Source organism: Solenopsis invicta, chromosome 15 (assembly GCF_016802725.1).
Source record: "Solenopsis invicta isolate M01_SB chromosome 15, UNIL_Sinv_3.0, whole genome shotgun sequence".
NCBI lineage: Eukaryota > Metazoa > Arthropoda > Insecta > Hymenoptera > Formicidae > Solenopsis > Solenopsis invicta.
Genome location: NC_052678.1, coordinates 6,105,335 through 6,117,430, shown reverse-complemented (window position 1 = coordinate 6,117,430; position 12,096 = coordinate 6,105,335). Strand labels below are relative to the sequence as shown.

Genomic DNA, 12,096 nt, shown 5'->3' with positions numbered 1-12,096 from the left:
TAATGTTAATCATCAATTTACATCAGGGATTATTATTGTCTAGCGATTTTTAACTTGGAGAAATCTTTTGATCTTTTTTAATTAAAAAACTTCACTGTACTCATGTAATTTTTGAATATTTAACAGTTAAAAATAACAATCTCTTGACAAACTCGTATTCTAAGTTTAAAATAATAATAAATTAAAACGTCAAGACATATAAAGTATTTTTATAAATTTTTGTAAATCGTTTGTACTGCTTATCGATTCAATTGAAGGTATAATTTCAAATAAATTTAGTTAAACAGATTAAAATTAGTTTGAAGTATATATTCAAGTTAGATTTGGAATGATTATTATTCTCTACACACTCGTAACAGAATAAAGATAAAACAAGATATTCCGTAATCAGCTTTGTAAATTGACTTTTGTTATTGAGTCGAGTTTTCGACGAAGTAACAATTTACACGTGGAAACTCATAAAACGAGAAATAAAAAAAATTTTTACACTCTGCAATTTTACTATTCTACATGTGTTTTCGTGTAGGTTCAATTATATTTCACGACTTTTTTTTACAAATGTAAAACCGAAATAATATCAAATAAATGTAGAAACATGAAAAAAAAATTATTAATCTATATCCCCTCTTTGTATATTCAGGAATAAATAGTAATAACTTTTATCTTGCATTCTAAAATTTTATTGGATGCTCTCTCTCTCTCTTTCTCTTTCAATCTATAGACGAAACCATCAGTTAAATTACAAACCGTTCAAAATCGTTCGAATCTATATTAAACGAATTTAAGAAATGCCTTATAAAATTGTGTGTCGACGTTTTACGAAGACTAATTGAAGAGTAATTGCAAGAGGACTCGTCAATCATGCTCGCTGGATAATGCAACACATTTTTACGCGCACTAGCGAAGTAATCAACGTATAAAATGCACAAAGTCGGCAAGCAGGTGAAGTAACGATGCGGCAAGGTGAAATTACGCCGTCGAAAAAAGATTAATAAATAAATAAAACGAGATGCGCGCGGCATAAAGAGCGGTACTGCGTACGGTTGCACGCTCGGTAGATGCAACGCGGAATAAAGACGCGAATGTGCCACCACGAGGTGAGCACCGGGAGGGTACAAAAATTTACATGAGCAAAGGCTCGAGCCTGTTATTACGCTGCCATTTCGAGACTGAGTGTCGTCGACCTTAGAACGAGTCGAAACGACTCGTTCCGCACATCACGCTGATCGTCATCTCGAAGGACCTGATGAAATGAGGGTGTCACCTCGTTGCCGTTGAGATTGAGATGAAAAGTCAGTCGTCGACCCTTTTACGAACGCTCTCCGATTCATCTGGTCTTCTCCGTACCCGTGTCTCACGAGATAACCCGATCTGCTTGTAAAATTATGTTATAACGGAGGATATTCCTTAATTACAAGCTTTTAGGATAATATGTTCAACATCTTGTTATAATTGTTAAATTATATTTAAAAAATTCAATTTAAAAAATTTCATTTAAAAAATTCAAAATATTTCAAAAACATAACGTTATTTATTTGATAATCAATTCCTGATTAACAGATATATACTTTTCTATAAATCTTACATCGGAGTAAAAAAAAATAGATTTATTAGATAACCTGTTTATAGGTTTATTGAAAAATAAAAATTTATAAATACCGTTATTATACCCTTACAATAAGATTGAAATTCTTAATTACTTCCCGTCGAACGTTTATAATTACAATGAAAATGTTTTGAAAGCGACACCCGTCAACTACGTCGTTTAACAAGAGATTGGTAAGAATAAATATTCCGGATTTCATTCCCAACAAAGAGATATAGAGAATAAATAGTAGCTCCTATATAAGAAACAACGTTTTCACGCGAATAAGTGAAGTAAAATGCAAAAATTTCAGAGAACATGAGGTAGCTTGATAGTGGCTTTCAGTTCCATATCCTGGTTTCTATCCCGCGAATTGAATTAAATCCACGAGATGCTGGCTTGGATCTGGCATCTCGTAAACTCGAGGATACCACGAACATCTCGTCCGTGAAGAATATGAATGAGCATAGTATCAGTGTTCCGATGGTACGCATATCTCACGATTACGTCACTTTTTCCCCTATTGTCGGAAACGCACCGTACCGTATAGCGTTCTCGACTGCGTTGCGCTCAACTTGAAAAGTTTTCTATAAAATCATCCCACGAACTACGATAATTCCTTAACTTCGGAAAAAGTACTAAAATAAAAAAAAGATTGGAACTTTTTCGGAAAATTATTTTCCTCGTTTATTACGAAATATAGTTAATTCTGGAACGCTAAAGGTTTTTTTTTATATGATTACTTTACCGTTAATAATATTGGTTATTAATTTTATTTGCTTATTTAATTGCTTATTAATAATATATATTGCTCGTTCTTCAATGATTTTCTGCAAATTATGATAGCAATATAAAAAACCTTATTTTTCTTGGCTTCCTTTTTCAGCTGTTTGAATGTACATATTTTAATCTACAGAAAGATGGTAAACACATAAAAGCACTTGCAAATAACAAGAACGTATGTCAATCTTACTCTTACTTGATCTATGTACTTTATCTTACACTCTTAAGATTAGAGATATGTATGCAGCTTAATATTCCCAATATGCTTTTTACTTAAGTAATGTTTCTTTATCACGTTGCAAAGTAATTATTGACATAATATGCAATAACCGAGAATTGTTTTTTTTTCTAAAATTAAAGAAATAAATATATCTATTAAGATTAAAAAATCTCAAAGATTTAAAGATTTGAAAAGTTTAAATGTAGTACATAAAATAAAATCATAATCCGACGACTTTTTCTTTCCTCGTTGCTTATCTCGAATTTTATATACATAAAATAGTCGTTCCTTTGAAATTCTAAGCTTTGTCATGATAAAAGTGCTATCGTTTCGTATCGTAAACGAGAAAAGAAATTCAGATAAAATGCTTACACGTAGGGAAAAGATCATAAAGCCTCTTACATCAAAAATTTACTCTTATAGATTGAATTCAACTTAGAAATTTGTCTAGGCAAAGAATTTAGAATCATGATATTTTTTGTGAAAATAATTTAATAATCTACTATAAACTTTTTCATTAACGAGTTTAATTAATTGTGTTGGAGTACGCAACATGTACTTTACAATTATTGTATAATTTCGTCATTAGTTCTGAGCAAAACTGATGTGAGTATTCTGTTTTAGCTTCGCGATGTTTACATAATTATATTATAATATATATGCACAGCATCAATTTTAATGCACAGTAAAAGCTTTACTTTTGGGAAATATATGCTCTATGAAATTGCTTGCGAATATGAAAATCATGAATACGAAAAAGGAAACTATAAAACAATTAAAATCAAGCAAAACAAATGTAACGTGAATATAATACGAAATAGAAAATGCGCTTTTTTATACTTGTAATACTTAGTAGTATATTAAGCCACTAAGTGGCCGAGCAACCTAACCAATTAAACTAACATGTATTTGCTTAAAAAATCATGATATAATAAATAAAAAGAATTAATAAAAAAATGTTTAAAATATTTCTCCTTTAATAAGAATTATTAAATATAAAGGAATTTACGAGGAAAAAAAGAATGTCTACGTTTTGCGCAACTACCTTTTGCAATATATGAAAAGAAATAAAGATAAAATGCAGTACTCGATTGCATCGGATTTGTTTTACCTCAAAGCTAATACATCCAAATATTGTACTATTTTACTGTTGGTATTTTCTAACTGTAAATCAATGATAAATAATGCAATGCTAAAATGAAAAAAGTTAAATGTAAGCACGATTCTACTATTATCAAAGTTAAATACGTATCTCAAAGTAAATCAATAAACAGACAAAGTTTTATTCGGTGGTTTACGAGTTTTATAAACGTTTTCCTGAATAAAAGTTTTCCGGAAAATAAACGAGGTAAAACATGCCAGAAGCAGCGGAAGACGCTTGTGTCGCGGAAGAGGGAAAGTAGTTTATACGTCTCTTTGCTCTGACTGCCACACCGTCTATATTTCACACCGTTAAAAAGTATGCATTTTCGAGTGCAATATTAATCACTTTAACACATTAGATGCCACCATGAATCTCGTTATTTGTTAAAGATGTGTTTTATGCATTGTATCTAGACATAATAAGTAAATAAATTAATTTTTGCTTTGTCAACGATTTCTTGATATTCATGCAGAAAACAAACACACGAGAATTAATAAACTAAAAAAATTTTTAGTGTATTTATGCAAAAGAAAAACACACGATTATTAAGAAAATTCAGTTTTGTGTCTCATCAATTTGTTTAAAGACAATATGACTAATGCATTTTCTATTTTCTATTAAAAAATACAGTTTGTCAGATGTAAACATAATTACTACGATTTAATGTAAGCTGCGTACTCCTACACACGTAACTCAGAACTGATTTCGACTACCTAACAAAATGTGTAAACTTATAATTGAGAAATCAAATCGTCGAATTATTTTTGTCTTGCTTAATGCAATTTTATCAAGTTATGTATAACATAACTCGCTTTTGTTTAAATTCTTAAAAAAGTTAATTTTAAGTAACTTTCTTAATTAAAAGAGGTTAATTTTTTCCAATAAAAAAAAAATCTGTTACTTTATTGTCATCGAGTTTACCACTACTGCAGATTATATTCTTTTTCGTAATTAGCCTTATATTAGCCTCATTTCCAATCATTCGCTTTGGAAATCACAAAGTCAACAGTCTTTACTCCCTCAGAAGTCTACTTATGCAGGAAGCTGGCGTGTACCCAAAAGTGCACTCTCCTTATTACTACAAGCCGGATACGTCGTTAAGCTTACGCTTTTCGTTCGGCCGTTACGAATTACGAGCGACTCGTTACTCTTCACGTAACCATCTGCCGTGGTTAGAGATTTTCTTTGAGGACGGTATTACCGCTGCCGCTCGACGATTTACCATAGCTCGTTACGATTATACGGCGTCACTACGGCTCGTTACCGGCATTTCTCTTGTTGTGCACGGTGCAATAACGATACCGTAACTAGCTATTTCCACGCCTGCGGCAAAATATAAGACTGCACCCATTCCCCGAGAGCAGTAGAAATAAGATTTCATATATTAAACAGTAAATATAGTCGCTCAAAAAAATGTGTAAACGGTGACATATAAACTGAATGAGATTAAACCGTATTGGAGATTTTTGTGATACTTTCATCTTTTTAATAATTTTATTATCATATAAATAAATCTAAGTCTTTTCAAATTTAAATAACTTTTAGGATATTATAAAAAAATTTTTAATTATTATTTTATGCTTCGAAAGAGAAAGGGTATTTTATCTTTTAAAATAGCTTCGATGTAACAAAATTGTTATAAGTTTAGACCAGACTATATTCTTTGTAAATTAAAGTTTAAATTTATTTTAGGTTAGATTTATTTATCTACTCGTACTTGAAATTTTAAACTTTGTGTATTTAACTTGTTTCAAACTTTTTTCGATCTTCCTACACTTCCTTTAAATTTCCTTTAATTTTTCTTTCTCTTTTCTCGGAAGGGCATACACTTTCTTCAAATGATCCACTCGTTTTGATTACAGCACTGCTCAAGAATTACGCGCTCTGAATTATAAGCGAGTAACAAGAAGAAGAGAGAGAATCGTACGTGCGAACGACGTCGTTCCTTACGATAGCTCGTAAAAACCCGACATTGTGTACATTGTAAACTCTCTTTAGAAACAATTTTCGCTCGTTATCGCGGTCTCTCAATGCCGTTCATAAAGCAACAAAACGCACTCATTCGATGCTTTACGCGACAGCACAGATTTAATAGATTTTCGCTCAGGTAAACGTGAGAATCTGCATTTAAAAAATCACATTTAAACTATTCAAGCTATGATAAAGTCTACAATTCCAACGATAATTCTTATTTTACTATTTTATTATAAAATTGGAGATAACATCGATTGCAATTAATTCCGTGTGTCTTTGATATAATTATACATAACTGCCCATTATTAATAATTGAATTTTCCCTATTTCGTATAAAATTAAATAATTGGAGAAATAAAAGAGAGCATAATTAATGACTCGTAATTGTTATATTAACCGAATATCAATCTTACGTATGGATTATACGTGTCGATTTTGCTCACTGCTTCGAAAAGCTGACGTGGGACCGTCACTAAACAGCGGTTTGCCACTCGTCGACGAGTTATGCCAACGCTCAATTACGGACAACAGATTTTTACAGGGAGTAAAAACGGTCCGTTTATGGCGAATTAAATGGGTTAACGTCGTCGCTTGCCGTTGGCTTTCCTTCGATACCGTATGCGAAAAGCGCACCGGCCCGTCGACACGTATCCGCGGCGAAACGAGACCGTAAATCAAGGCAATTTTTTACGATCAACGAAATTACGCTGTAATATGGCTAAGTGCTTTATAAAGTACACGGGGCCGATAGTGGAAACCGCATGGATGAAAGCCTACCATCTCGTTATTACCATTTATCCCTGTCATCCATCGATGATGAATCGTATGGATCCACTTAGATGGTGTCGTCGTAGCTGTTATGTCGATTGATTTGTATGCCAGGAAATATCTTGTGGCTGACACGAGATGCGTTCAAATCGGAACCTGTCTTTTCACGTATCTTCCGTTGCACGGAATTTTGCAGAGGAAATGATGGAAAGCTTTGATTAGCATTATGAATCAGAGGCCAAAGGCAGAATTATTTATTTGATTTGGAATAGCGTATTGTGACCCACATAAAAATTATAAGATGGAAAATATTTTATATTCATAGAATGTTTCATTTTTATTGCATATTTTAATGGTTTCTTCTGAGCAAATTAAAATCGACTTTTCCTCCATAGAAATTTCAAGCATTAATAATTTTTGAATAATTAATTATAGAAAATAAAAGTTTTCTTGTGAAAATAGATTTTAGGAGAGCAGCTAGATAACAAAACATTTAAATCAATATAAATAAGTTAGTTTAAAATAAATTTAAATTGTGGCACATTTAAATTAAAAATTTTGTAATAAATTTAAAATATTGTATAATAAACTCGTGAAATTCATCAAATTATCATTAAAATAACATACTAATACTAAGTGAAACATTCTGCATAACATATATTTTCGTTTTAATATTCAAATTGTCCTCTCGAGAATATAATATTCATGTTTTTACGTGGTTATATTTCATGTGGTGCATGTTGTTTATACTGACTACATGAAAACACAAATTTGTCAAAATGCAAATAGATACGTAAAATAACGCGCAGTAATTAAATATCAAACCAAATGGTCAATTTCTGTAGAATAAAAAAAGAGAGAGAGAGAGAGAGAGAGAGAGAGATGATACATAATATTATAGTTTTCGTTACATTGCAAATCTCAAATTCTTCACTATTCTTAAAGTTTTAAAGATGATATTCTATATTTTTCATTTGTGGTGATAAGAGTTGCGCGTCTGCTCTTTGTGCCAAAGATGCAGATTCAAATCCATTCAGAACGTATCGGATTTTTAATTAATCACCACTTTTCGAAAAGCAAGGCATTGAGAGTTTGACGTTTGACAAGACGTTACTGTGGAACATGCATGAGCATCAAATGGAGAGCACGATCTTCAATCATGAAGTACTTGAGAGAGATTTTTCGTTTAGTTCAATATACATTTTGATAGATTATCTAGAAAAACATTTGCAAAATAATTTTCTTAAGAGTATAATGATGTAAATTATTAAAATAATGTGTCTACAGTTTGAATAATTAATGTCACTCTTATAATTTGTATCACAATATTCCTGAGAAAATTATTCGCCAATATTTCTCCGTAATCCACCAGAATGCATATTTAGCTAAACGAAAAAGACGCGTATGATTAAACAACACATTGACAAAAGTAAACGTTAAATTTTTAATTTAAAATATTAATTATTAACAAAATTATTTACAAAATGTAAATGCCATATTGAACTAAGTTGGCCAATAATTATTACTTATTTTAAGTATTAAAAGTACTAAGCAACAGTACTTTTAATACTCAAAATAAATAATAATTACTGTTCAATTTAATACTGCCAGTATTACATTTCTGTAAGGCTGACACGTGCTTTACTATTTATTCTCTTTTAAGTTGTAAGACAATCAAATTCTATATTCAAATAATGTCTAACTCCTTCGAATTAAAGAGAAACTCATCCATTCCAAGCAGTAGATGTCCAAGACACTATCGTGTTAATTTCCTGGATGATGAAATTGTGAAGCTGTAGCGTGTTCGCAACTTCGTCCCGTGCGTGCGCTATCAATTTCTATCGATCATCAAACTTCTTACTCGAAACGGGCGTCTCGACGCTTCCGACAAGCGCCGTCTTGCATGTCACGCGATCTTATTCGCGCCCCCGGTCATACCGTAATAAACAATCGCCGGGACGATCGGTGGCAGAGCCTTTGCTATACACGATGGACATGCATATGCGTGACTTAAGTTGTCTCACGCATGACTCGCGAAGATAAATCGGATGGAATGTAAAACGATGCAAATTACCGAGAACATTTTTCACTTTCTATTCAAAATTCTTTTTGTTCCGATAGTGTACGGATACACGAATTAAATTCTGGTTTTTTAATCTTATTTTTGATTAGAGTAGTATATTCTGTATCTAATATGCAAGCACATTTGATTACAATTTTAATTTATTATTATCTATAAAGTTGCATATAATCATACAAAAGAATTTCAAAGTTCCATATTGCAAAATAAATACAAGCGAAAATAACAGATTTATTTGAAATTGCATAGTTCAAAACATAAATTCAATTATCAGATCTCCCTACTTTCAAGACTAATTCAAGTGCATGATTGTCGGATCGCGCAAATTTAATTGCAACATATTCTGAGAAATATTGACCTCTCATTTCGCTTGCCCGAGAACTATTCTCTCGCAAATTTTGCATTTCCAGTTTAGTAATGCAGTAATACCGTGGAGAATGATAGAAGTGTAACCGTGGGTCGCGGCCGCGGTCCAAAACTTTGCATACGAATCTCGCACTCGACAAACTCAAAATCAACTTTATCGAACGATCAATATCGAGTTTGCGGATGACATGAATAATTGCATTTCGCATTCGAGAACCGGAAAGTCGTGCAGCAGACAGATACGACGGAGATTCTCAATGTACATGATATTCTAGACATTGTGCCACTTTCTCCCTATTGGTACCGCGAATCAAATTGGACCGTCGTCGAGGCATTGATAGTTTATGAGCAATAGCACAGTAATGCACATAAAATACAAGGAATTAATGGATAGATTCTGTAATACTTGCATCATGCATTTCGAAAACAAAAGCTCTGGTACAATAAAATTAATTACAATCAATTGTAGTGTATATTATAGAACATTTTTTATTTAATATATTCACTGAAGAATATATTCTCTGTCTAATTAAGCACACACATTTAAATTTTATCATATATGCTGTTAGAAATAATTACATTTGTTTATGTTTCCATCATACACGAGAAACGTGTTTGATATTTAGTGTGCGTGATAAAATAATTATGATTAAACTCTCTATTTTAATAATTATTATTGCTACAGTTTTATCAATAATAATCTTGTGTTCATAATTTTACCAATTATGAAAAAATTTTACTATAAATTATGATAATTTCAAATATAATATAAATAGCAAAATATAGATGATAAAAATAAAACTGATATTTCTATATTGTAAATGCAATCATAATTATAGTAAATTTAATTATTTGTTTCTTAATAATGACAACTATTCTCAATAATAGCTATAATTTGTATGGTTAAAATAATTATAAATATAGTTAGTGTAGTGGTACCAAAAATAACTTTGAATTATAGTTAAATTATGATAATTGCAATTATTTTTATTGCAATTATTTCTCAGTGTATAATATGTCAAGTATATTTTATTGTGCTCAGTAATATGTAGAATGCAAAAGAAATTTTAGAACATTTATTCGCATAGGATAATATTTAAAAAAAAAAACGCAAATTTCTTGTTATATTTAAAAATTATTTTTAATTGTTTAAACATTTTTGAAAACTTTCTCTATTGCGTCAGTTTTATTACAAAGTTTTATTGACTTTCCGTTCGACTATACTTTTTTCGCAGTTCAATAAAATCGTAGTTCAATCTCATAAAAATATCGTATTTGCGCGATAACTGCTTTAAAAAAAAAATTAAAATTCAACTGAAAAACATCATTTGTTAATCAGTAATTATATTACGTAATATAAACTTTCATGCACAAATATATTATAAAATCTAAGTATCATAAATATAATTAACTAATAACTTTTATAAATATTCTATACATTTTGATAACTTTGTTTTCCTATTCTATATTTTTTTAGTTTACATTTTTTTAGTTTTATTTTCTATAAAACGTTTTTGAAACGTATTTATTGTATGCGTACTATGTTAGAATTTGTAAAGCTTGTTGATGGATCAAGTCACTGAATCAAGTCACTGAATCACTCAAATAAACAAATCTACATGAATAAACCCGCGGACGCTCCGGTATCATATTCGATATGCGATTCCCAACGAGATCAGATGACCTAAATCGGCCGTCGTCTCTTTCATAGTTCGCAGTTTGCGGAATAGAAACATAGATTTAGTGCTGAATGCGGAGAAAAAAAGAGAAGGAGACAAATGGGATACGCAGTTCTGTGGTCCACGATTTTCGTTGATTCGGCGACATTTTCTCACCCGATGGGTAGATACCAAAGTAATTCACACACCCATAGGGAAAGAAGTATCAATGCCGATAAATTCTTTTAAGCCGAAAGGCACAATTCATGTTGTGACAAACTAGACACTAAAAACATGTTTTTTTCAGGCGTTCAAACTTTTTCCGTGAATATAAAATAATTCACGGTACTGAGAGACAGATCATTAGTTAAAATCCAATTACTTTTAATTAATGTACATAAAAACATTTCAGGTCTATAAGCTTTAATACAAAATGTAGTAAAAATCTGTATACAATTTTCTCTAAAAAAAATCTGTGCACTTACTATTTCAATAAAAAAGATTTATATTATTTAGTTATATTCTGTCTTTATTACTTATTTTAATTTAATCAATTAATTTATTATTAATTAATAGAATTTTCAAATATATTATTAATAGAATATTTAGTACCTCTATTAAACCTTAATAGTATAATAATATTATATTAATAATAGGCCATAAAATATTAATTTAATAGAATATTAATAGAATTATTTTGTACAATTTAACAAAATATTGTATTCATTTTAGCATTTAAGCAAAAGGAAAAATTTATAACTAAAATGAAATAGGTGCTTTTGACCAACATGTGAAACTTATTTCTCTTATAAATGAATTTATTATGTGATCTATTTTCTCTTAAAAATAATTTGTTGTTATTGGCAATTACTGGTGCTTGTTTTTGTATGTGTTCCAAGCTAAAATGATTGATTATATTCAAGTTGCATTTTCAACTCGTGTAGCTGTAATATTGAACGGCATTATCAATAAAATGTGTCCACTTTCGCACCATCGTTCAATTTAATTAATAAATTTATTATTTATATTATTTTTAAATACAACTGTTCAATCATTTTCTCGATTGAGAGGATGTTGCTTTTAATATCAATTTGATAAATTTATAAAGTATTTTAGTGTTTTATAAATAGTGTCAAATATATAAATTATATATATATATATATATATATATGTTTTTCCTTTTTTATTCTGAAATGTTTATAATAATTTTTTTTTTAATAATACGTTACTTGGAAAATGTTAAGATTACACTCCTTAAGATTAAACTCCTTTCAATCGATACTTAGGTGTTCATAAACATTTAAAATTGATTGCTGATTGTTATTACTATTAAAACAAAATATAGTTTCAATTTCATTACAGAAAACACCCTAGTTGTCTATTTTCGTAAAATCACGTTCTATCGTATTAGCCGCGTCTATGATCGAGCAAATTAGTTTGTTATTCATATTACGCATGACGTGCATCATCCAAACGATGTTGAAATTATCACTCACATGTTTCTCTCGTTACGTATCG

At 30.3% G+C, this 12,096-nt stretch overlaps 1 protein-coding gene across 4 annotated transcripts in view; it reads left to right on the top strand.

Moving 5' to 3' along the window:
• The window catches only part of LOC105207336 (cardioacceleratory peptide receptor), a 72,323-nt gene that overhangs the window by 36,793 nt on the left and 23,434 nt on the right, over positions 1 to 12,096 (top strand). The gene's annotated exons all lie outside the window — the stretch shown is intronic.